General features: G+C 36.3%; 1 protein-coding gene across 1 annotated transcript in view; it reads left to right on the top strand.

The window, feature by feature from the left end:
- Spidr (scaffold protein involved in DNA repair) overlaps window positions 1–21,270 on the top strand; it is a 331,648-nt gene that overhangs the window by 124,980 nt on the left and 185,398 nt on the right. The window lies entirely within an intron of this gene.

The following is a 21,270-nucleotide window of genomic DNA, read 5'->3' as shown; positions in this document are numbered from 1 at the left end:
TAGAAATTAATGCAATTGAGACTAAAAGAACAATACAAAAAAAGTCAGTGAAGCCAAGAATTGCTTCTTCAAAAGAATAAGGAAAATTGACAAACCCTTAGCCAACTTATCAAAAAAAGGAAAGAAAAAGCCCAAATCCATGAAATTAGGAATGAAAAGGATGAAATTACAGTGGACCCAGCAGAAATCCAAAGTATCATCAGTATTAACTTCAAGAACCTATACACCAATAAGATAGAAATTACAGAAGAAATGGACAGAATCCTAAATATATATGAATAACCAAAGTTGAGCGAAGATGACCTCAAAATTCTAAATGACCCAATATCAATCAATGAAATTAAAAATGTAATTAAAAACTTACCAACTAAGAAAAGCCCAGGTCCGGATGGCTTCACTGTTGAATTCTACAAGATATTTAGAGAGGAACTACTGCCAATACTGTTTATAAACTCTTCAATGAAATTGAAAGGGAAAGAATTCTCACAAATTCATCCCTGGAAGCAAGCATCATCTTGATCCCCAAAGCAGATAAAGACCCAACTGAAAAAGAGAACTATAGGCTAATCTCACTAATGAACGTAGATGCAAAAACCCTTATTAAGACACTGGCTAATAGAATGCAGGGCTAATAGAATGCAGAAGATCATCAAGAGGATCATACACCCTGACCAAGTGAAATTCATCCCAGGGATGCAACAACATATGCAAATCAATAAATGTAATACACTATATTAATAGAGCCAAGGACAAAAACCATATGATCATCTTAATAGATGCAGAAAAAGCATCTGACAATATCCAACATGCATTTTTTATTAAAACCCTCCACAAAATTGGAATAGCCTACCTCAATCTGATAAAAGCCATCTGTGAAAAACCTACAGCCAATATCATACTAAATGGTCAAAAACTGAAATCCTTCACACTAAAATCAGGAACAAGACAAGTATGTCCAGTATCACCACTCCTGTTCAGTATAGTTTTGGAAACATTAGCCACAGCAATTAGACAAGAGAAAGAAATAAAAGGAACAAAGATAGGAAATGAAGTCAAATTGTCATTATTTGCATATGACATGACACTTTATATGGAAGACCCCAAGAATTCCACCAAAAGTCTTCTAGAGTTAATAATCAAATTCAGTAAAATAGCTGGATACAGTGTCAACACACAAAAATGAGTAGCTTTTCTAAACATGAAAAACAGACTCATTGAGAGATGGTATAAACAATTCCTTTCACAACAGCATCAAAAAATTGAAATATGTAGGAATCCACCTAATGAAAGAAATCTAGTCTGAAAACTACAGCACTCTGAAAGTAGAGATTGAAGAGGATATCAGAAAATGGAAAGGCATCCCTTGCTCCTGAATAGGAAGAATCAAAATAGTGAAAATGGCCATACTTCATAACTGCTGTATAGATTCAGTGCAATACCAGTTGAAATCCCAGGAGCATATTTCACAGAACTTGAGAAAACAATACAAAAATTCATTTGGAACAAGTGACTTAGAACAGCAAAAGCAATTCTAGGAAATAAAGACAAGGTAGGGGGTATCACAATCCCTAACTTGAAACTATACTACAGAGCTACTGTGATAAAAACAGCATAGTACTGGCAAATAAACAGACCTGATAACCAGTGGAACAGATTAGAAGATGCAGAAACAACTCCAGACACACTCATCCACCTCATCTTCAAAAAAGGAGCCAAACACCCTTACTGGAGGAAAGATAGCCTCTTTAGTAAATGGTGCTGGGAATATTAGGTTTCAACTTGCCAAAGATTAAAACCAGACCTATATCTCTCACCATGCACTAAACTAAAATTGAAATGGATTAAAGATCTAATTATTGAAACAGAAACACTAAACTGGTTGGCGGAGAGGTTAAATAGAACTCTTGAAGACATTGGCGTAGGAAAAGATTTTATGAACAAAACCTCAGTTGGCTGTGAACTAGCACAGTCAACAAGTGGGATGTTGTCTTACTAAAAAGCTTCTGCGCAGCATGAGAAATGACCAATAGTGTGAAGAGACAACCCACAATGTGGGAAAAAATTTTTATCAGCTGTTCCTCAGACATAGGTTTAGTATGCAGAATATATAAAGAACTTTAAAAGATCATACCTCCCAAATTTAAAGACCCAATCCAAAAATGGTCATCTGAAATGAACAGACATTTCTCCAATAAAGAATTAAGGCAGCAAATAAACATATGAAAAAATGTTCGAGAGATGCAAATGAAAACAACACTGAGATTCCACCTTACTCTAGAAAGAATGGCTGCTATCATGAAATCAACCAATAATAAATGCTAGCAGGGCTGTGGGAAAGAGGAACCCTGCTCTACTGCTGGTGAGAATGTAGACTGGTGCAACCACTGTGGAAATCAGCTTGGAGATAGCTCAAAGAACTAGGATTGGAGGTTCCATTTGACCCAGCTATCCCCCTGCTGGGTATCTTCCCCAAAGAAATAAATTATACCACAGAGATAGATGTGCACCCATGTTCATAGCAGCACAATTCGTGATAGTTAAAACATGGAAGCAGCCCAATTGTCCATCAACGGGAGACTGGATAATTTATTTTTTCATAAAATGGAGTGCTACTCATCCATTAAAAAATGAGAAACTAGAGACATTTATAGCTAAATGGATGCACACTGAGGCAATATTCTTAAGTGAAATAAGTAGGACACATAGGTGTAAATTCTGAATAGTTTCTCTAGTGTGAGAAACAAAGTGTAAATAAGGACTAAAAGGTATAATACATATTGTGAAATAGAAAAATGTACAAAGGGAAGGGGAAATAAGAGGGATAGGGAAAAGAAAAAGGAATGGAATTAATATGAGGAAAAGAAAAAATGGAAACAAAAGTCTTTATAGATAGGGAGGGAGGGATGGAGGAATTGAAGGGAGGGTAGAGGAATGGGGAAAATAACCAAAATGGATTAAGCAAAGTTGCAAATTTCCAATGATGAATGTCATTATAATATATACCTTAAATATACCAATAAAATTAATTTAAAAAGAATGAAGGTGAAATTGATACATTTCTAGAGAAATAAAAGCTGATTATTGTTTGTTACCAGTAGGCCAGCACTACCAAAAGAAAAAAAAAATTGGTAAAGGTAGTTGTACAAAGATCAGTTGTACTTTGGTATACTTGCAAAAGAAGAACTAATTTAAACGACTCCCATTTTCTGATTTCAAATTTTAATAATTTATAATAATCAAAACAGTATGACACTCATATAAGAACAGAGATGTTGAAGAATAGAACAGAATACAATAGCCTAGAAATTAACCCTTACTTTTGGCGAATTGGGTTGACTGGGGTGCCAAGATCATTCAATGGTGTGTTAGTGCTTATAAGACCTTGCGGGGTTTGGGCAAGTTTCCTGAAAGACTGCATATGCCCCAAATCAGGTTTAATGCAGGGCACAGAAATTTACATGATTGGCCCACAGTGGCCACCCACAGAGTCAAATGTAGAAGAGTGCAAAACATCTGCCCACATACTAGAGATCCGAAGAATCCAGCCAAAAGCCTGGAGTCCACGCAAATATCCTATAGGAGTCTGCATCAGGAAGCTGAAGGACCTGAAAGGAAGGACAGACAGGCTTGGACTGGGAGGTTGAAAGGTCAGTGGCTTGCAGGTTGAAAATGCTGGTGCTAGTGCTAGTGCATTTGAAAGGCCAGTGCTGGACGCTAAAGAATCTGTGAAGGAAGCTAGCAGATGACACCCAAGGCAAAGGCGAAGACCAGAGGTCCTCCAAAGAGAAAAGCTGAAGATCCTCTGAGAAAATTCAGCTGCAAAGAAGCTCTTCAAAGGAATATCAACTGAAATGCTTCCCTCTCATTCTCCTTTTATACCATCTGACAACAATCCTTGAAGTGGGTCTTCCGTGCCCAGAACCATCCTGACTCAGTTCAGCTGGGCTTTCCTTGCTCAAATCAACAATCAATTAACCACCACTGATGGGAAGGATGGGCTTTGCAACAAATGAAAATGGGAAAAATTGGGTATCCTTGTACAAAATAATGATGTTTTATCTTATTTTATACCATATGCAAACGTTCAAAGTAGATAAAAAATCCGAATTTAGGCCAGGGATTTAGCTCAGTGGAACCTTGCCTGCCTGGCAAGTACAAGGAGTTTGATTTCTGGTACCCCCCCAAAAAATATGAACTTAAGAGCCAATACAAAGAAACCATTAAATGAAAGTTCAGGAGAAAATCTTCATTACTTTGAATTTGACAATGATTTCTGGGGTATAATAAATGCATAAGCAACAAGAAAAAATAGCTAAGTTGTATTCCTTAAAATTAAAAACTTTGTATATCGAGGATATTGTCAAAAGAGTAAAGATAACCTACAGAATTTGAGAAAATATTGGCAAATCATATATCTACTAATTGATTAGTGTCAGAATACACTATATAAGGACCTTGTATAATTCAATGTAAAACATTTTAATTTAAAAATAGATAAAGGATGATAGTAGACATTTCTGCAAAGAAGATAGGTAAATAGGCAAGATGGTCAACATTATCAGTTATTAAGAAAATCAAATTAAAACCATAATGAAATACACATGCCTATTTGTGTGGCTTTGATCAAAGACCATGGAAAATGACAAATGTTGGAAAATGTGACGAAACTTGGAAATCTTTATTGCTGGTGGAAATTTTAAAAGCCACAATCACTGTGGAAAACAGATTGGCTCTGCCTCAAAAGGTTAATTTATCACATGATCCAACATGTCCACTCATAGGTACATATCCAAAAGAACCGAAAAGAAAGATTCAAGCACATTCTTATATACTAATGTTAATAGTATTATGGTATTTATAACAACCATCGGATAAATGGATAAATGAAATATGGTATACATATACAATGAATTGTTACTGTCTTAAAAAGATATGAAATTCCAATGCATACCATTACATGAATGTACCTTGAAGACATTCTGCTAAGTGAAATAAAAGTCACAAAAGGACAAATATTATTTGCTTTACCCTAGAATGGTAAATTCATAGAGAAAGAAGAACAGAGGTTACCAAGGGGAATGGAGAACTACTTTAATGGGTACAAAGTTTCTGTTTAGGATGACAAGAAAATTCTGGAAATACTGGTTATATTACATGTGAGGTTATATTACACCCAAGGCTAGGTAATTTGTAAAGAAAAGATAATTGCTCACTTATTTATGAGTGTTCACCATATGCCAAGTATAGCACCCAATTCCTGAATCTCCTTTAACCCCACAGTAGCCCTTTGGGATTTTATTCTTTATCTTCTCTATTTTCTGTATCAGGAAACCTAAACATAAAGACTCAGAAAGTAAAAAACACTGCACAGCTAGATCCTGTTTTATCTAACAAAGCCGCAGCTAGCTACAAACATCTGTGTACAAGTGTCCGTGGAGCTGACATCTGCCCCACCTTTTGTCTCCGAGGAAAGGCTGGGATGATTGGCACAGACTGATTATGAGATTGAAGAAGCCATAGTAGAGGACTGGCATCTAATTTACCCAGTGGGTGGAAGCTATATTATGACCAGTGACAAGGGAACTGGGCACAAAAAAGGGAGTGATGACCTCTTTCCTGGAGAGTGTTAGTTGGTTGAGGTGTTTGTAGGCCCAGTGAGAAATATTGATTCTTTAGATTTAAGGGATCTGAGATGAATCCCTGTCTGTTCACAAGGTGACTGAGGAGAGAATAATAAAAGACTAATCCATTATGAACCAATTCTTTCTACATAGTTTTCTTTGTGATACTATAGGAACATAATTATAACCCCATGAGTCTTTGGCTTCATACAGTGATTAAATAGGAAAATAGACAAATGCCAGTGAAAATTCTATAGGGAATTAGAGTACCACAGGTCTCAAAAGATCAAGTAAAACTGCTTGCTGAGATTGTACAGGTAGGGCAAAGAAAATGAAATCATAGGGATGAGTTGTGCTATTGACTTGTTTCTAAGAGTTGATTTGGTAAGTTGAGAAGATGATGTGCTAGTTCTATCTACTGCAATGTTTATTTACTTCAGAGAAGCTATTTGTCACTGGTCTCAAAATAAGTAATTTTGATTACTTATTGTTTGCAGTTTGGATCCAGCTTTGAAGCCCAGTGAAGAAATTTACAGTTGAAACAATAAACTTGTGGTTAAATATTAAACATTATTGAATGAATGGAATGCTTTATATCTAATGCAGCCTTCTAATTGGTCCATTTGTATTCTTTATCTCAAAGGTAAAGATTGGAAAAGCAAACAAAAACATTTTTTGGTTTCTGTTCTGGGGTGGGGTGTTTATGAGCACAGCTCTATGTACCTGCCACAGTGCAACTCCAGTGCCGTTGTCTAAATTGGCATACCATTAAGTATGCTGTGGCTTGCCAGTTTAAATAATATATATGAACAAAAAATAACACTTTATAACTTAATATAGATGTAATTTTGCTCTAAAAGTATTGTAAACATTTTCTCTCTGTCTTCTGAGTTCATACCGTAGAAGTATGGCATGTTATACCTACACATGTCCCACCTAGAATGAATAAGGATTTTCTTAATATTTCCAATTTATTTTTCAACAGAAAGAAAATAATCTATAAGATAAAAGCAGAAATAGAAAGAGGTGGTCTTTGGCTTATTCTCAAAATACAGTGGTTTATTGTGAACACTAAAAGGCTGTGCTGAGCTTCCTTCCTTGGTGAGCACTATTCTTTCTTCCCAGAGTGGCTTTTGGTTCCCCCAGTCTGTACAAATTCATAATTTTCCTGCTCCCCTTCCTTTACACCTTCCCTGCTGTCTTCTTCCTGGTGCTGGGTGGTCTTGGTGGCTCTCTCCTGATTGGACCATGGTGCTTTCCACATGTGTCCATTGCAGCACAGTCAGTAGGCTCTGTAGTCATATTTTTTCCTTTTCTTCTACATTGTGAGCTTCGTGAGTGCCGGCAAGTATGATTTATGGCTTCAGTAGAAATTTTAGTTTTGCAAGACCAGTCTAGCTATATCATCTTCATGTTTTCCCACAGGATATATATTGGCTCATTTCTGAACCTGAAGGATGGTGAGAATTTATAGGCTAATATTTGCAAATATGAAAGTATATGGGTTAGTGAATCTTCATATTATGTTTTTCTTTTAAGATCAAAGACGTTAATGTGTGAGTTGCTTTTTCTAAACTAAAACCTCATACTGAGGTTTAATTGCAGTGTTGACACTTTGCAATGAATAAATGGGTTATAGTTTGGGTACTCTAACAGGTTCCATCATCACTGTTTTAGGAGATCTGTGAAGAGTTCAGGCTGCTATCTTGCACATTTTTTCTTTGAGATGAGTCAGTAATATAAACGTGGAGTTCTAATATCTATTCTCTTTCCAAAGATGGCTTCAGAGTTTTCCCCTTAGCAACAAAAAATATAAATGCCTGTTTGATTTTATTCTGGCATCTAGACTCCTGAGGATTTTAAAAATTATTGATTTAAGAAATGAAAATATGTTCCAATAGAAAGTTAATTTATTACCTTCCTTTTATAGGAAATAAAATATCCTATAGAATCTGTCATTTCTATTTTACAGAGATTTCTATATATAGCAGAGTTTATCCAATACTGTTAATTTGCTGAAAGCATCTAAATAAACCTGTGGTATAATTAACATTCAAAATCTGTAATGCTGGGTGTGGTGGTGCACGCCTGTAATCCCAGCACTTGGGAGGTTGAGGTAGGAGTATTGCTGAGAGATTGCGACCAGCCTGGGCTACATAGTGAGTTCCAGGAGAGTCTGAATTACATAGTGAGACCCTGTCTCAACAAACAAACAACTACAAAAAAACTGTGGCTTTCGGATCTGCTTGAGTTATGTCTATTGTCATTTTTACCAGTAGTTCCAATAACACTCAATTACAGAAAACCAGTTATGTAATACTACTTTATGTTCCTTTGTACCTCTTTGAAAGCAACTTCATGTTCTGAAAATGTTTCATAGATTATCTTCAGATACTAGGAGAATGACAGTAGGCAAAGGAGTGTGTTAAGGTACATTTTTTTTATGTATAATACTTAAAAGCAGCAATATTGTCCTGAAATCCTGCTTAGAAGACAAGTGTAGCTGCATTATTACCCCTTTTACTTCCTCCTTCCTTAGTTTCAGAGAGCTATTCAGAAGGTTGACCACGCAGTGGCTTCATTCAGCACAGGCAGCCAAACTGTGCTTATGTTCCTCCCCGTGTGTGCCAGGTAGTGATGGAGACAGTGTCTTTCTCTCACATCTATTTTATGTGCTTTTTTCCTACCTTTCATTTAATAATAAAAGCAAATATTGAGGAATGAATGTATGTTTGTTAGAACACTTTTTCATATTTGAAATAATCTAGCAAGGTGTAGTGGCACACACCTACAGTACTAGCACTCTGGGAAGCTGGGGCAGGAGGATTACAAGTTCAAGCTCAGCCTGGGAAGTTTAGCAGCAGTGAAACCTGGTCTCAGAATTTAAAAAGGGCTGGAGGAGTAGCTCAGTGCAGAGACCTTGTATTCAATCCCAGTAGCAAAAAGTTTTTTTAAATAAAATAATTTAAAATGCTTGCGGTGATTTTTATTTGTTTTGTTTTGTTCTGTGTTGTTTTTGTGGTGTGGAATAACAAACCCAGGACTTCATACATGCTATGCAAGTGCCTTACTACTGAGCTACATCCCTAAGCCTTATACAGTGATCTTTAACAAGTGATAGATGGTTAGGATTTCTTTATGTAATAAAGTATTAAAGTAATAAAGTATTTATGTATATAGTATTAACAATGAAAAAAAGCAAAGTTTATTTTCTGGATTATAATTATTATTTTTTTTTTGGTACCGAGGATTGAACTCGGGTCCTTGTGCTTACTAGGCAGGCAACAGAACCACTGAGCTAAATCCCTGGCCTTATTTTCTGGATTATTGATTTCATTTTAATAAAAAGATACCTTAGCATCCTAGATATTACACTGAGCCAGTTTGAGAGTAACTGTTTTAACACAAAAATTTTAACTTGAAAAATTGAAAGCATGTAAATTTTCAATAGAGGTCCTTATAAAAATCTTTTTTTCATTAATATTTACAGATATGTTAATATGTGAACCTTGTTAGAGCTTGAGTTGAGGTGTTAAAAGTTAAAGTGTTGCTTCATATAACATGAAGTACCTTATATACAGTCAGTAACAGCAGCTCAATAAATGGTAGCCATAGTTGAACTACATTTCCTAATTTAGAAGACACAAATATTGATATTATGAGTTTAGTCCCCAGTATTTCTTTCTGTATCTCCTTCCCTTGAGGCCTCTGGCCTCTCACTGAACTCAATAACCCAGTGACTCCTCACCTGGACCAACACTTCCAACCCAATTCTGATTCTTCATGGACTATACATAGTAGGTGCACAATAAATTTTATCTGTTACTTACAGCAATTAGTAATGTTTTCTATAGAGATTTAATGTGCCTAATTCAGGAATACTTTTAAATACATCTAGATGCAAAAATAAAAGACAGATCTTTAAGCTACTACTCAATAAATACAAGTTTACAGACTGTCTTGTGGTAAGTATTGAATGGCAATGGGTTTCAATTTCTTTTTTTTGGTGCTGGGGATTGAACTCAAGTCCTTGCGCTTGCAAGGTAGGCCACCAAACCACTGAGCTAAATCCCTGGCCCAATTAGTTTAAATTTCTACTGCTGATATACTTTCATTCTTTGTTCCACTTGATGAATGAATATTTTAGTGTATCATCATGTCAGGACCTTGTCGGAGCTGACAGTTTTGTGAGCAATTACAGCTTGGTGGGTGGGATATATGTGGTACATACATGTAGTAGGGGACTCCTGAGATAGCCACCTGCAGGACACCGAGCTGAGCTGAGCTTAGCTGGGAAGGAAGCATTGGATCCACAAGCCAAGATTGAGGACAGCAAGAGGAAACGTTTGGGGGAAAATAAATCACTTGAGTAGAATGACAGGCTGATTGTGGAGGGCAATAGGTACCTAGGAATGAAGCTAGAGTGCTTACAGCAACAGGGGTGTGGAGGATTTGTACTGTGTTTAAGAAATGGATGCTCCTGGAAAGCAGAGAGGCAGCAGAAGACTTACATTAGGTCTATAACTTAGAAAATTTGCCTGAGATAATGTAAAGAATGACTTAGAGGCTGGGCATCAAGTCTGTCAAACAAGTACAGCGAGATATGAGGCAGTGGGGGAAGTGGTGGGTTCTTCATGGGAATAGCAGGATTGGATTAGGATTTCAGTTTTCAACCAGAAAGTTTGGGGCTAGTATAATGAAGAGATGGTGGCACCATCACAAAAATGGAGAAAACACAAGGGGCAGACATAGGATGTGCTTCATGTCTTGATTAAGTGCAAATTGACCAGTGTGCTTTAAATGTCAACTGGGCTGAGGTTGCTAAAAGTGAGCAGTCTAAAATTTAGAAGCATCTGTCCAAGTAGAGTGTTCACTATGCTCTGCATAGAAAGGTACCAGGAGAATCCTTACAGCAGAACCATCATCCCAGAAAGGATGTTTGGGGTTCATTCTGAGCCTGTGGTCACTGCAATTAAATTTCTTAAGATTCTGCCCCAGAAAGTAACATTTTTGAGTGTTTGCAAAAATCCTTCTTTTTATCGAAAATGAAATCTCAGTGCAGTATTAATAAAATTGTAACTCCAGTGTGCTATACTAGCTATAAAATGTATGACTAAATGCTTTCTCTAAGGTTATCAACTCTAAACCAATTGATTTTAGGAAAATGTTCATTTCAGGTGACAACTTTGGTTTTTTAATAATTGATCCGAAGCATGTTTAATTAGCAGAGGCAGCTGCTCATCAGGATCTTTCCTAGTTTATGATAGTATAGGATTTGCTTTTGAATAATTTTTCTATTTGTTCTTTATTTTGGTTAGAGAGGTGTTATGGCTTGTTGTAGAGGTCCCACCCAAAGGCTCATGTGGCCATAGGTGGGATTTTTGAGGGGTGGCTGGATCTAGGATGTGTGGTGATGTGATTAAGTGTGTCATGCTGGGATTAAGGGTGTCCCACCCTGGTGTGAGTGCTCACCCTATGGGCAGGTAGCCTGGATGAAATATAATGGACCAGAAGAGGGCTGCTGATGTATATTACTGCTGCTACTTCTGTTGCTGCTGTTTGTCCTCTGCCTCCTGCCTGCTCTGCAGTGCCCCTCTGCCATGCCATCCTGCCTTGGAACTGGCCAATTATGGACTGAAACCTCTACAGACTCTGAGCTACAATAAGTCTTTCTTTCTTTAACTCTGGGTTTTGGGTGTGGTATAAAGTCAGCATGGTAACATTTTAAAAGAAAAAGACATAGGGCACAATTCTCTTTTACATTGCTGAAAAGTATCTGATCTGTTACCAGTAGTATATTATCTGTTAAAATGTAGTTTCTTCCTGACTGTGACTCTATGATCTGTGCACATCTGACACAGTGTCATAAAAAGGTTTTGGTAAGCAACTCACAGCACACACCTACTTCTGCTCTCCAAGTGAAAGAAAATTCAGGTAAGAGCTGGAATGGCTGCTGTTGCTGAGATTTCTCCCCATGTGAAAAATTCCCATGGTGAACAATGGCAGGAAAGTGGCCGCAAGACAGCCTACTCTTCCCACACTGGGGACATAAGGATTCCAGGACAGTTTGTTAGGAAGGTGCACATTATACATGAGAGTTTTAATAAGCTAATAGAATTGTAATTTAGGAGGGAGGGTGTAAGGCCTACCAGTTTATGAAATAGAATAGCTTATGTTCAAGTACTGAGCAGCATTTAGTAAAGCTTAATATTTCAACTCCATAGTCCTGTAAGGACTGATAGTGTTTTTGTGCTTATCATTGAATTCCTTTTACTTTTTCAGATGAGCTTGATTAGATCTTCTGACTTTACTCTAAAATAGAACTATGATATTTCAATTTTTAAAGTATAGTGTCTCACTATGCTTTCAACTTTAAAATAAATCAAGTAAAAAGATACTATGACCACCAGCCTAAAAAAGGTGAAATCGTCTCATTTTTTAAAAAGTAAGGGTAATATGTTTTGGAGAAAAATTTCCACTATTTTACCAGTATTTGCCTGTTTTGAATCTACTAAATAAATCAAGATATATTCACTGTCCATCCACGAAAGTGTGCCTGGTGTCATATAATGTTCTGGGTACTACAAATTCAGAGTTTAATATCAAGAAAAGATAGATTTAGTGTCCAAATCTAAAGTAGTTTTAGTGTTCAAAGTGGAAGGTTAGGAAGAAAACAATATAAACAGTTACTTTATTTAAGATGTTATCATAGTAGTCTAAGAGTTGTATGTTAAAATCTGGGTGTGCTGTGCATGCCTGTAATCCCAGCACTTGGGAGGCTGAGGCAGGAGGATGGCCAGTTCAAGGCTACCCTGGCCTCCATAATTAGTTCAGGACCAGCCTGAACTGCATAACAAGACCCTGTCTTAAGAAAAAAAGTTGTACCTTAGACATGTTGGTCCCTTAGTATTTGATTAGATGACTACAGGGCTCAGTAATCTAGGGGTAGGGAAATATCTTAAATCCCTAGCTTTAATAGCACATGCCATTTTATTTAAGATGTAAGGCCTGTACTTGAAATTTTCCAGCCCTTACAAATGAGGAAATTCCAAGCATTCTGCAGTAACAGATAGTGTTAGTGGGTAGCTGGTAGATGACATCTAATGTCAGAATGGTAAACAGCTTTACCCACATAAAGTGAAAATGTACCATTTGGGATCCAGTATCCACATGGTTACAGTGATCTGTAGCAGCAGCCTGAGCATGTTCCCTGTGGCCGGGCCTGGGTTTCAGAGTTTATTCAGGGCATAGCTGAGTGTTAGGCCAACTAAGGTTGCAGGAGGGTCTGTGCATCTCATTCCTGAGGCTGATTCTTCTTTATTCCTTTTTGGCGATTAATCTCTTCATTGAGAACAGATTGGTTTGTCAGCCAAAGACTGTGGCAAGAATGGCTCATACTCCTCTTCAGCAGCAAAACCAGTTAAACAAAGCAGGTTACTAAGTAACCTGTCTCTAGCCTATAAATGACTCTCCTTTCATTTCCTTTTTCTTTTAGTCAGACACAAACATGGAATGAACTCTGTCACCCCTAATTTATTCATCACAAATTATAAAACAAAGTAAGCAGGTTCCTAACCAAGGTTCTTTCCTCTACAGAAGGTTTAGATTTGAAAATCTGTCAAATCTCTTATTCCCCCAAAACAGGTAAGTCATGGTACCTTTTTGCCCTAATGAATTCACTCCCTGTCCCTTGAATGATTGCAAATCAGTGGTGGGCATGTGTTATGCTTAGTTCTACAATGTCTCCCACAAGTCTCATGTTCAGAAGTGGGGCTTTCAGAAGGTAATTGGATTATGAGAGTGCTATACTCATCAGGAGATTAATCCATTGATAAGTTCATAGCTGAGTTTACTGTTAGGAGGTTGGGAGGTGTGATTCTCTGAAGGTGTGACCTAGGTGTATTTTTTTTCCTCAGTCCTTCTTCTCTCTCTCTCCCCGTTTCTTCCATGGAGCAGCTGACCATGGACTAAACTCTCTGAAGCCATGAACCAAAATAAACCTCTCCTCCTTTAAGTTGTGGTTATCAGATTTTTTTTTTTGCAACAGAAAGTCTGACCAATATAGCATGGAAGAATAAATTATGAGGGACAAACAGTACTTCACTCTGGACCCTTTTTTTTTGTCCCCAAGCCATTTTTTTAATTAATTTTATTGAGTTTATTGGTACATTTTAGGGATACAGTACAGTTACATTCATTGTTAGGATCATGTACCTCTACATGGCAAGTCTTGATTCTCATTTTTTCCCCTTACTTCTGCCCTCCCTTCACCCCCTCCTCCCCTCCCCATCTACAAAAACTTTATTTTCATCTTTTCATTCTCTCACATTTTTTTCTTTTCCCTTTTTGTTCTTCCCCTACGCATCACACCTTCCCTACACCTTTAGCTCCTTTCTTCAAATTTCTAAATGTCAGTAATCTTACTAGAATCTTATGCATTGTTGCAGATTATTCACATCAGGGAAACTATTTGGTATTTACACATGTGTGACTTATTTATTTCACTTAGGAGTATATCTTCAGTATGTATCCATTTTCCTATGAGTGAATCTATTCTCTCATTCTTTATGGCTGAGTAATATTCCATTTTATAGAAAAACCACAACTTCTTTATCCAGTTTCCAACAGATGGGCAAATAGGCTGTTTCCAAGATTTAGCTATTACAAACTGTGCCGCTATAAACATGGGTGCACATACTTCTCTGTGATATGATTCTTTTAGTTCTCTTGGAAAGATACCCAGCAGAGGGAAGGCTGGGTCAAATGGAACCTCCAGTCGAAGCTCTCTGAGGTATCTCCATATTGATTTTCATAGTGGTTGGAGTAGTCTGCACTCCCACCAACAATGGAGAAGGGTTCCTTTCTCCCCACAACCCCGCCAACATTTGTTATTGTGTGATTTCTTGATAGCAGCCATTCTTTGTGGGGTGAGGTGGAATCTCAGTGTTGTTTTCATCTGCATCTCTCGAATGACCAGTGATGTGGAACACTTTTTCAAATATTTTCTTGCTGCTTTCACTTTTTGTCTGAGAAATGTCTGTTCATTTCAGATGCCCATTTTTGAATCGGGTCTTTATATTTGGGGGGACTGATTGTTTTGAGTTCTTCATATATCCTTGATAATAGTCCTTTGTCTGAGGAACAGCTGGTAAAAATGTTTTCCCACATTGTAGATTGTCTCTTAGTTCTGCTGATGGTTTCTTTTGAAGTACAGAAGCTTTTTAGTAAGATGAGATCCCAGTTGTTGATTCTCTCTGCTAGTTCCCGTGCTACTGAGGATTTGTTCATAAAGTCTTTTCCTATACCAATGTCTTCCAGAGTTCTGCCTAACTTACCTTCCAACAAGTTTAATGTTTCTGTTTTAATATTTAGATCTTTAATCCATTTGGATTTTAATTTAGTGCATGGTGAAAGATAAGGGTCTAATTTTAATCTGTGGCAGGTTGACATCCAGTTTTTCCAACACCATTTATTAAAGAGGCTATCTTTCCTCCACTGAGGATGGTCAGCTCCTTTGTCAAAGATGAGGTAGCTCAGTAACAACATAACAACTTATGGAACATAGTGAAAGCAGTCTTAGGAGGAAAGTTTATAGCTATAAATGCCCGTATCACAAAAACAAATAATCTAACAATGCACCTCAGTGTCCTAGAAAAACAAGAACAATCCAAGTCCAAAGCTAGTACAAGGAAGGACATTATAAAGATTAGAACAAAAATCAATAAAATGGAGAGAGAAAAAAACAATCAAATTGCAGAGTTGGTTCTTTGACAGGTTAAATTAAATAGACAAACCCTTAGCCAACTGAAACAAAATAAGGAGAGAAAAGACCCAAATCACTGCAATTACAAATGAAAAAGGGGAAATCACAACAGATTTTGGAGAAATAAAAATGATTATTAACAACTACTTCACAAACTGTTAGAATTCAGAAGAAAATGGTTAGATTCACAGATACATATGATTACCGAAATTAAACAAAGACAGTTTTAAAACCCTGACTAGTCCAATAAGCAGGCAGTAACAATGAATTAGTAATAAATAACTTACAGCTAAGAAAAGCTCAGGTCCAGATAGATTACTGCTGAAAACAGTGGAAGAAAAAAAACAAAACAAAAACCATAAAACAAAACTCCAGGAAAGTTCTAACACCAATATTCCTTGAGCTTTTTAATGAAATTGAAAGAGGAATTCCTCCCAAAGACATTGGTGATTCCAAAACCAACAAGAATCCAGCCAGAAAGGAGAACTAGAGCAGTTTCTCTAAATAATATAGATGTAAAAATCCTCAACATGGTATTGACAAACAGAATGCAGTGAATCATCAAAAACATGATACATCATGACCAAGTAGGCTTCATTCCAGGGATTCAAGAATGGATTACACTAATAAATATAATACTTAAATAGAAACAAGGACAAAAATCACACAATCGTTGCAACAGATACAGAAAAAGCACTTAATAAAATCCAACACCCATTCATAATTTTTAAAACCCTCAAGAAAATAGGCATAGAATGACTTTATCTTGATCTTATAAAATCCATGTGTGGCTAACATCATATTAAATGGGAACAATTGAAAGCTTTTCCTCTAAAATCAGGAACAAGACAAGGATGTCCACTTTGTGTGTGTGTGGTACTGGGGATGGAACTCAGGCTCTTGTGCTTGCAAGACGGGCAGCGGAACCACTGAGCCAAATTCATGGCCCAAGGATGTCCACTATTGTTACTCCAGTTCAACATACCACTCAAAACACTAGCAGGAGCAATTATGCAAGAAAAAGAAATAAAAGATATGTATAGTAAAGGAAGGAGTCAAATTATCATTTTCAGATGACATGATTTTCCACGTAGAAGAGCCCAAAAACGCTACCAAATGACTCCTACAATTAACAACCAAACTCATTAATATAGCAGGATACAAAATCAAAACACAAAAATCAGTAGCATTCCTGTGCACTAATAACGAACCCATGGAGAAAGCAATTAAGAAAAAAATACCATTCACACTAGCATCAAGAAAAATTAAATACTTAGGAATTAACCTAATGAGGAAGTGAAAGTCCTCTACAATGAAAACTACTGTGTGCTGAAAAAGGAAATTGAAGAGGACATCAGAGAATGGAAAGATCCCTGGTTCCTGGATAGGCAGAACCAATCTATGCTCTGTCAATATGGACAGACTTCCAAAACTGACATACATATTTAATGCAATCCCAATCACAATTTCAACAGCATCCTTCACATAACTGGAGAAAAAAAATCTTAAAATTTATATGGATCCCAAATAGACCTAGAATAGCAAGTACAATCCTGGGTAACAACAGCAAAGCAAGAGGCATCAGAATCCTGGGTTTGAAGTTGTATTATAAAGCTGTTGTGACAGAACCAGCATGGTACTGGCTTAGAAACAGATGTGGATCAGTGGGACAGAAAAGATAATTCAGAAACAGCACCAAGCACATTCAGCTATTTGATTTTTAACAAAAGGGCCAAAAACAAACATTGGAGCAAAGATAGCCTCTTTAATAAGTGGGGTTGGGAAAATTGGCTATACACATGCAGAAGATTGAATCTAAACTCATTTCTTTTTTTGTTACCAGGGATCAAACTTGGGTCCTTGCGCTTGCAAAACAGGCGGCAGCACCACTGAGCTAAATCCCCGGCCCTAGACTCATATCTTTTACCAAATACTAAGTTAAAATCAAAATGGGTCAAAGAACTAAATGCTAAAACAGAAACACTTAACCTGCTGAAAGAAGAAATAGGTTCAACTCTTGTCATACACAGTGGACTTTTGGAACAGAACCACTGTTACACAGGAAATAGTGCCAAGTATCAACAAATGGGATCACATCAAATTAAAAAGTTTATGTACAGCAAAAGAAACAACCAATGTAGTGGGAAAAAAAAAAACCTAAAGAATAGGAAAAAATTTTGTCAGCTATTCCTCAAAGGATTAATACCTAGAATATATAAAGAACTCAAAAATTAAATCCCCCAATCAGAAAATAGGCAAGTGAAATGGATAGACACTTCACAAAAGAAGTACAAATGGCCAATAAATATATGATGATATTGCAGAAGTGCAAATTAAAACAATACTGAGATTCCATCTTACATAAAAAAGAATGACCATCAGGGCCAGAGACATAGCTCAGTGGTGCTGAGCCTGCCTGCCAAGCACAAGGTTCCGAGTTCGGTCTTTAGTACCACACACACACTCACACACACACAAATGGCCATCATAAAAAAAAAAATCAAATAATAAAAAATGCTAACAAGGCTACAGGCAAAAAGGAACACTTCTCTATCATTGGTGGGAACATAACCTTGTGTATCCACTATGGGAATTAGTATGGAGATTCTTCACAAAAACTAAAACTAGGAATTCCATTCAACCCAGCTATTTCCCTTCTAGGTATCTTCCTGAAAGAGTGAAAGACATCATATTACAGTGGTACATGCATACCCATGCTTATAGCAGCACAGTTCACAGTAGCTAAATCTTGAAAGCAGCCTGTATGTCCATCAACAAATGGATGGCTAAAGAAAATGTATTTACACAAAATGGAGTACTACTGTGCTATAAAGAAAGTTAAATGAAGCATTTTTAGGAATATGGATGCAGCTAGATGCTATAATGCTAAAAGAAATAAATCAGACAAAAGCTTAAATATCATATGACTTCTCCTGTAAGAGAAATCCAAAGTATAAATAAGAAAAAAAACAAAACAAAACAATATAATGAGAAGTAGAGAGGTAGATTTTTCTCAATTGAGGTGACAAGATGTGGAGGGAAGGGGCTGGGAGAAAAGAAAGGATGGAAAAAGGAATTAAGATGTGCTATATACATGTGCTATCTCTACCCAAGGAATGCAGTACTCTATTAGTAGTGCAAACATATATACTAAGAGAAAGAAAGGAAAGGAAGGAACGGAGGGAGGAGGAGAGGAAATGGGCCATCTAGTGATAACTCCTTTAGAATACCTTTTCGTTTAAGCCTTAAAAAAGTTTTAAGATTCATCCTTTTTATTATTCTTGTGATAAAACTCTTGTCTCTTAGGAGCTAGTTATTTACTATGTAGAATTAGAAGCAAAATTTTTTCAAGATAACAAAATTTCATTCGTTATTAAATAGAGCTTTTTAATATTCCTTTTAAAAAGCTAAAAGGAGAGTAAATTATAGAAACATTTTTTAAAACTTCATTTTGGAACCAAATAAACTAGAAAATTGCTACCTGTGTGATTTAGATATGTCTTGCAGTCAACTTTTGCCTAGTTCTTACCTATCAGCATCGTTAGCTCAGTGAATGATTCCTCACCCCACCCATCCTGTTAAAATCATCTGTCATATCCCTCTCTGGTGCATCTTTGTAGTATCAGGTGAACTGAGGGAATGGGATTCTGGGCTCTGGCTTAAGGGCTGTCTCTAAGACAGGTATTTTGGTATTATGGTTAGTTTTTACAAAATATTTACTGTTTTCATTAGTTCATTTATCCTTTTGTTTTTCATTTTATTTTATTTTGGTATCGGGGATCAAACTCGGGTCCTTGAACTTGCAAGGCAGATGACGGAACCACTGAGCTAAGTCCCCAGCCCTTTAAAAAAAAAATCAACTCAAGTGGCTTCTGATTTTGGACCTGACAATTTTGCTATATTTTTGCAATATTTTTTTTGGTGAAAACCTTTTAAAAGGCTTCTATGATAAACGTAAAAGGACAAGTTACTAAATATTTCTCTGCTCTTTTCTCTTTTTTGGTACTGGGGATCAGACTCAGGTCCTTGTGCTTGCAAGGCAGGTGGTGGCACCACTCAGCTAAACCCTGGAAGATTCAGCATATTTTTTTCATTAATTTTTTTCACTTATCATAATGAATTATGTACCAATACTTCATTCCTATTGGGCATGGTGGTGCATGCCTATAATCCCAGCACTCAAGAGGTTGAGGCACGATGATAATGATTTTGAGGCCAGCATGGCCAGTATGAGCTACATAGCATGACTGTCTACAAAAATAAATTTTGTAAAGTCAATATTTAATTTTTTTGGTGGCCAAATAATATCGCATTTAATGGGATGTGCTATACTTTCTATTAAACTTTTGATGAATATTTGAGTTGTTTTCAGTTTTTGTTACTCTGAATAATACCCCATGTATGCATGTACAAGTGTTTGTATGGACATAACTTTTTATTTCTCTTGAGTATATATTTATTATTTTGTGTGTGTGTGTGTGTGTGTGTGTGTGTGTGTGTGTGTGTGTGTGTTACCAGGGATTGAACTCAGGACCTTGTACGTGCCAGGCAGCACAGTGCCGTTAAGCTAAATCCCCGGTTCTTGAGTATATATTTAGAAGAGGAAAACAAGATCAAAGGACAACTCTGTTTAACATTATGGTTGCCATGTTCTTTCCAAAATGACTACATCATTGTATATTTTACCAATGACATATAACAAATTTTTTCACAACTTCATCAATTAATATCATGTGTCCTTTTTATTATAGGCATCCTATTTTGAATAAAATGTTATTTCATTGTACTTTTTTTTCCTGGAAACAGGATCTGACTAAATTGGTCAAGCTGTGCTTAAACTTGGAATCCTCTGCCTCTGCCTCAGCCTCCCAGAGTGCTAGGATTACAGTTGTGTGTATTTGGGGTATCTTACATGTGCTTTTTGGCTTTGTATATTTTCTTTAGGAAAATATCAACAACCTTTGCCCCTTTATTACTTGAGTCATTATTTTTTTAACAGACTTTTAAGCATTCTCTGTCTATTCTGGGTACAGTTCCCTATCAGATATGTGATCTAAATATTTTCTCTCATTTTCTGGGTTATCTTTTCACTTTATTAGTAGTGTCCTTTGAAGTACAAATGTTTTTCATTTTGATGACGTCAGTCTTTTCTCTTTTAATGCATGTTATTTTTAGTATATTAAAGAAGTCATTGCCTAATTGGTGTCACAGAGATTTTCTCCATTGTTTTCTTCTAATAGTTTTTTATTTAGCTCTTTCATTTAAGTTCATAATAAACATTTTGAGTGAAGTTTTGTGTATGGTGTAAAAAAGACATCCTTTTGCCTGTGGATTTCCATTTGTCACACCACCATTTTTGAAAAGTTTTTGAAATTCACTATTGAATTTTCTTGGTATACTTTTTGAAAATCAGTTGACTCTAAGTGCAAGTATCAGTTCTTTTTCATTGACTTATATGCAGTACATGTTAATCCTTATGCCACTATTGATCTAGGCCATTACCACTCTGTCTTGATTACTGCTTTTGTGTGTGTGTGTGTGTGTGTGTGTGTATTTTGTAGGAAGTTTTAACATCAGAAATTGTGAGTATTCCAACCTTGTTCTTCTTTAATCACTATTGTTTTTGGCTGTTATAAGTATTTTATTTCCATATAAATTTTAGGATCAGGTTATTTTTTCTGCAAAAAGGCCAGGTGGATTTTTGGAAGAGGTTGGGTTAACTCTGTTTAGATAATTGTAAAGAACAGCAGTCTTATAAATAATGTCTTCTAATATATGAACGTGGACTGTCTTTTCATTTATCAATATTTTTAACTTTTTCATTACATTAGTGTTTTATAGTTATATACTATGTGAAAGATATGAAACTTGCTTTTAATTTTATTT

Source organism: Fukomys damarensis, unplaced genomic scaffold, assembly GCF_012274545.1.
Source record: "Fukomys damarensis isolate Sample0158 unplaced genomic scaffold, DMR_v1.0_HiC HiC_scaffold_5, whole genome shotgun sequence".
NCBI lineage: Eukaryota > Metazoa > Chordata > Mammalia > Rodentia > Bathyergidae > Fukomys > Fukomys damarensis.
The sequence above is the reverse complement of the archived record's forward strand: the minus strand, read 5'-3'. Positions and strand labels throughout refer to the sequence as shown.